The sequence below is a fragment of the Anastrepha obliqua genome, chromosome 2 (genome assembly GCF_027943255.1).
Source record: "Anastrepha obliqua isolate idAnaObli1 chromosome 2, idAnaObli1_1.0, whole genome shotgun sequence".
Taxonomy (NCBI): Eukaryota; Metazoa; Arthropoda; class Insecta; order Diptera; family Tephritidae; genus Anastrepha; species Anastrepha obliqua.
In genome coordinates this window covers 109,185,628-109,191,627 of record NC_072893.1, presented here as the reverse complement: position 1 = coordinate 109,191,627, position 6,000 = coordinate 109,185,628, and positions in this window count along the sequence as shown.

The following is a 6,000-nucleotide window of genomic DNA, read 5'->3' as shown; positions in this document are numbered from 1 at the left end:
CGGAAATCTCGGTAATATTGGCATCCCTAATGTTATGAGAAGCACTAGCCTTTGTGATGCACCACAGTTATGCGTATATACATACATACACATGTATAATATATATTGTATATATATATATATATATAATTGGCGCGTACACCCTTTTTGGGTGTTTGGCCGAGCTCCTCCTCCTATTTGTGGTGTGCGTCTTGATGTTGTTCCACAAATGGAGAGACCTACAGTTTCAAGCCGACTCCGAACGTTAGATATTTTTATGAGGAACTTTTTCATGCAGTAATACACTCGGAGGTTTGCCTGCCGAGGGTTGACCGCTATTAGAAAAATGTTTTTCTTAATTTTGCTGTTTCACCGAGATTCGAACCGACGTTCCCTCTGTGAATTCCGAATGGTAGTGACGCACCAACCCATTCGGCTACGGCGCCGCTGTACAATACATATAAATAAATATGCATTCATAAAACATAGACGCCTAGAAGACGCGATTGCATCATTTAAATATGTACGTATTTTTATTTTCAAAAATTTTCACTATTTAGAAAACTGTACAAAAACGCCGATTTTTTAGCCAGAGTACAGGGCGTATGATAGACTTACGCATATGTATGTATGTGAAAATCATTTCAAATTATGTACCAAACAATGCTTGTACACACATTTATTATTATTTTTATTTTTTATTCTTAATTTTTTGTAATATTTACCCAATATTTTTGGTTTTGGTTAAATTGTTAAATTAACACTTTCCACTTAGTTTGATTGTGGCAGGCAATTGGAACTATTCCACGAAAAATATTATACATATATCATAAAACTATAACAAAAATGGTAAACAAGTGAATATGCATACGAATGTGCATATGCGAAAATTTGACGAGTAGTCGCACTAAACCCCGTTCTCTGCAAGACAAAAACGTTTTTTGGCCGCCAAAGCGGCACTAAACACTGAAAATACGTCGCAGGGCAATTCTAGGAATTCGCTATTCTTCGAACTTTCATTTACGTACATTCTCAAACACTATTGCATCTAACCGTGTGTGTGTGTATGTAAATACTTAAAATGCTCTGTATAATTTCACATACATACATATTAATACGTATGTTTACTCTCTTTTCTATTTTATAGTTCTCCGTTACTGTCTATAGGTAAGCACGTGTGATATGTAGTTCTGGGAAACTCAGAACACGCACATATGCATTTCATATTTCTATACGTAAAAAGCGTGCATTCATTACATACCTATTTATGTATATGTGTGAGATTAAGTTTAGTGAGAATATTGCAAATATGGAAGCCGCCTGTTGCAATTTGCAAAGTTTTGTTAAAAGTTTCTGTCTATGAGCTCTCTTTTGCCAATGCAACTGTATTGATGCATTTATGTAGAGGTGTATATACATACATGTTTTTTTATTTTCATAGCCAAAGTAAAAATTCTCTCTCTCTCTAAAGCTCCTAACTTCTTCAAAACATAACAAATCTTATGCTGAAAACAGTGCACACCGCACGCAGTCCCTTACCGCAGTCCCTTACCGTGCACAAAAACTCACCCCCGAGAACAACTGTGTTCTTTTAATTACATATTTATACAATACATCGGTTTGTGTGTGTATGTGTTGGGTTGTATCTACATAATGTTGCCATTGATATTTTTGCCTACACACTTTTTCACATATCCGCGTTATCAGTTACAATTTTTCATTGTTTAATAAACCAAAGCCAAAACCCAACAAACGCAAATAGTTCATTTGTCTATAATTAACATTATTCAACAGTGTTTTTAAGTTATTTAAAAAAAAATTATAATTTTTCTAAGTTTATTTTGTAAATGAAGCACTGTGTGGTGAGAGTGCACTCAGCTGACAGGGTTTTACGGGATTTTTCAAATATCGTGAAATAAAATCTACGATACTACGATACGGAAGGAAGGAATTTTTCATTTACATGGGGTTCTCATTAGTTTGATCGTAACAGCTGACTGGGGACTGGGTTTACGTCGTTCACTGTTTTCAGCATAAGTCTGTGTTTATTTAAAACTATGATATGAAAATTATAAAATATACATACAGTTAGTAACATAAATAAGTACACAGGAGCCTGATTTATGGAATTGTTTGACACTAACGCTTTCCTTAATATGTAATCAAAATATTTCATACATGGTAATTATGTACTGGGATAAGCTTTCATATGCGCCTTAATTTAGCTGTAAATTTTAGGTACCTTTATCCACGCTTTGCATTGTGGAAAAAGTTAGTATACAGCAAACGATTGTTCAGTTAGCATAACATTTACTTTTACGTATTGATTAAAAAAGCTAAAGCTATTAAAAGGAAATAATTAAAGTGAGTATAAAAATTTAGGGAAGTAGGTTTTGTATAGTCTTGTTAAGTCTTGCGGTATTTCCGCAAGCTTGTCTTTGCAAGCGCGTAGTTCTAGTTGTATTCGTCGCATCGGTTCACGCTAGAGCTTTTTGGAAAGCTCTTTTCACGTGCTAACACGTGTTTGATTAATTGTTGTTTGCTTTTAGTCGTTCGTGAGTTATAGCGTCGCAAACATGGAGCAAAATAAAGAGAAAACACGGCATATTTTACAGTACTACTACGATAAAGGCAAAAATGCATCTCATGCTGCCAATAAAATTTGTGCAGTTTATGGACCCGATACAGTTTCCATTTCCATCGCACAACGATGGTTTCAACGTTTTCGTTCTGGTGCAGAGGTGATCGAAGATGCGCCACGGTCCGGAAGGCCTGTCGTCGAAAATTGCGATAAAATCGCTGAATTGATCGAAAGAGACCGGCATAGTAGCAGCCGTAGCATCGGCCAAGAGTTGGGCATGAGTCATCAAACCGTTATAAACCATTTGAAGAAGCTTGGATTCAAAAAGAAGCTCGATGTATGGGTGCCACACGACTTGACGCAAAAAAACATTTTTGCCCGTATGGATGCATGCGAATCGCTTCTGAATCGCAACAAAATCGACCCGTTTTTGAAGCGGATGACTGGCGGTGACTGGCGATGAAAAGTGGGTCACTTACGACAACGTGAAGCGCAAACGGTCGTGGTCGAAAAGCGGTGAAGCTGCCCAGACGGTGGCCAAGCCTGGATTGACGGCCAGGAAGGTTTTTCTGTGTGTTTGGTGGGATTGGCAGGGAATGATCCACTATGAGCTGCTCCCCTATAGCCAAACGCTCAATTCGGACCTGTACTGCCAACAACTGGACCGCTTGAATGCAGCACTCATGCAGAAGAGGACATCTTTGATCAACAGAGGCCGAATTGTCTTCCATCAGGACAACGCCAGGCCACACACATCTTTGGTGACGCGCCAGAAGCTCAGGGAGCTCGGATGGGAGGTTCTTTTGCATTAACCGTATAGTCCGGATCTCGCACCAAGTGATTACCACCTATTTCTGTCCATGGCGAACGAGCTTGGTAGTCGGAAGTTGTCCACAAGAGAGTCCTGTGAAAATTGGCTCTCCGAGTTTTTTGACAACAGGGAAGCGAGCTTCTATAAGAGGGCATTATGAAGTTGGGAACTCGTCATCGAACAAAACGGCGCATATTTGACTTAAATCGCATTATTATAACCAATTTTATGAACAATTGAAAATTCAATAAAAATACCGCAAGACTTTTTTGCCAAGCTTTATTAATTTTTGCGACATTTTTAGTAATGGCACCAAAAGGAAAAGAGCTTTCTGATGATTTAAAAAAACTGATTATAATATATCACAAGGAACATAAATCATTGCGAGAAATCGGTCGTTTGATAAATAAGAGTTTTGCTACAGTTCAAAAGATTGTGAATAAATATAAAAAAGATGGGAAGCACCACTAATAAAGAGCGGTGTGGGCGTCCGCCGCTCTTAAGTCCCAGAGGAAAAAGCTGAGTCGTACGGAAAATCAGGACAAACCACAAAATAAGTGCCCCCAAATTGAAATCTGAAGTTGAAAATGAGACTGGAAAACAATTTAGCAAACTATTCGCCGGGTTTTGCATAGTGCTAGTTATCATGAGCGCAGTGTTAGGAAAAAGCCCTTCGTGAGTAGTGTCAATCGGAGTAAACGGATTTCATTTGCAAAAGATCATGAAAAATATGACCAAACGTTTTGGAACCAAGTCATATTTTCTGATGAGTGTAAGTTCAGTATCTGTGGATTTGATGGGCGTGAAAACGTTTGGAGAAAAGTTAATGCGGAATTGGATCCAAACAATATGACCGGCACTGTGAAGCATGGAGAGGGCTCTGTGATGGTTTCGGGATGTATGGCTGCGAACGGGGTTGGAAACTTGGTATTTATCGAAAATATTATGGACCGATATGGTTATTTAAATATTTTGAAAAATATTTTAAAAGAAAGCGCTACGAAATTGGGCCTTGGAGGAACGTTTATCTTCCAGCGGGATATTCACCCCAAGCACACATCCAATATTGTACGAGCGTGGCTGTTATATAATGTACGAAAACAGCTGAAAACACCGCCACAGTCCCCGGATACCAACCCAATCAAACATTTATAGGAACATTTGAAGCGGAAAATACTTAAACATTCGATTAGAAATAAGGAACAACTGAAAAACGTCCTTCAAGAGGAATGGAATAAAATACCACCAGCTGTAACTGCAAACTTAGCGAAATCAATGCCATCACGACTTAAAGCGGTTGCAAAGTCTAATGGTTATCCTACCAAATACTAGGATTTGATTTTAATTATGGTTTTGATTTCACAAATTAATAATATGATGAACTGTATACTTACTTTTGAGACATGAATTTTTATAAAGTTTAATACAAAAAGCTATAATTTTGTTGCTTTTTAAAATTTTGTCAATATTTGGATTAAATATGACTTTTGGATTTCATTCATGTAAATAAAACACAATTTTACTATAGCTTAGGTTGTTTGAAGGAATCGATTGGGGGATAATTGAAAACGTCTCCCGTGTATACTTACTTCTGTTACTAACTGTACATACACATTTCTGCTAATAATGATGTTCTTACCTCTGTCGACTTGATGTGCACTTACATATATATATATACTTCGGCACATACCGTTGCTTCTAAACAGAAGAATATTTATGCCGGTATTGATTCCGCTCTATCCAATAAAATACACTCTCTCTCTGTAATAATCCATAAAAACAATAATGTTTGGAATAAATTTACTACTATTGTTGTATCCAATTTACTACTATTGTTGGATCCAATATTAATACTGAGCTGAACGTTGCTGTACGTTTGAAGTAGTAGCATTTGACATCGTTGAAACCTTCGGTTACAGAAAAGAATATCGTGAGTTATACCTCATGGAAATAGGTATATGTGCATGACAATTTATGTGAAAAAAATATATTTCAAATGAAATAAAATTTATTGACTTATTTTTTACTTATAAATCTAATCAAAACAATTAAAAAACAATAACAAAAACTTCATTTTTTTTTTAACTTACAAAAATAAAAAATAAAATGAAAAAGTTTAATAGGAAATAATTATATGTGCATTTCACAATTTTGTCGCATTTCTTGCCGAAGTTCAATGATTTCAACTTATTTTTTTTAATTTAATAATTAATATGGTTGCCTTTGGCTGAAATAACTTTGTTTAAGCGAGTGGGCATTGAGTCGGCCAACTTTTCTAGCGTGGATTTGCTAATTTTTGCCCACTCAGCGACCACAGCATCCTTGAGGTGCACAATGGACTCAAACTGACGTCCATTTTTGTAAACCTTGGCAGAAAGTATGCCCCAAAGGTCCTCTATTGGATTAAGGTCAGGACTTAATGCTGGCCACTCTAAAACATCAATATTTCGTGATGAAAAAAACATTTTGGACAAGTTTGCAGTATGTATTGGAGCATTGTCCTGCTGAAAAGTCCACTTGTCAGGATAAAATGTTTCCGAATAATCAATGAGCTCTTGGTCAAGAAGCTGTATGTACATTTCCGCGTTGGTTCTTGTCGGAATAAAGCATATTCGGGACTTTCCGGCAT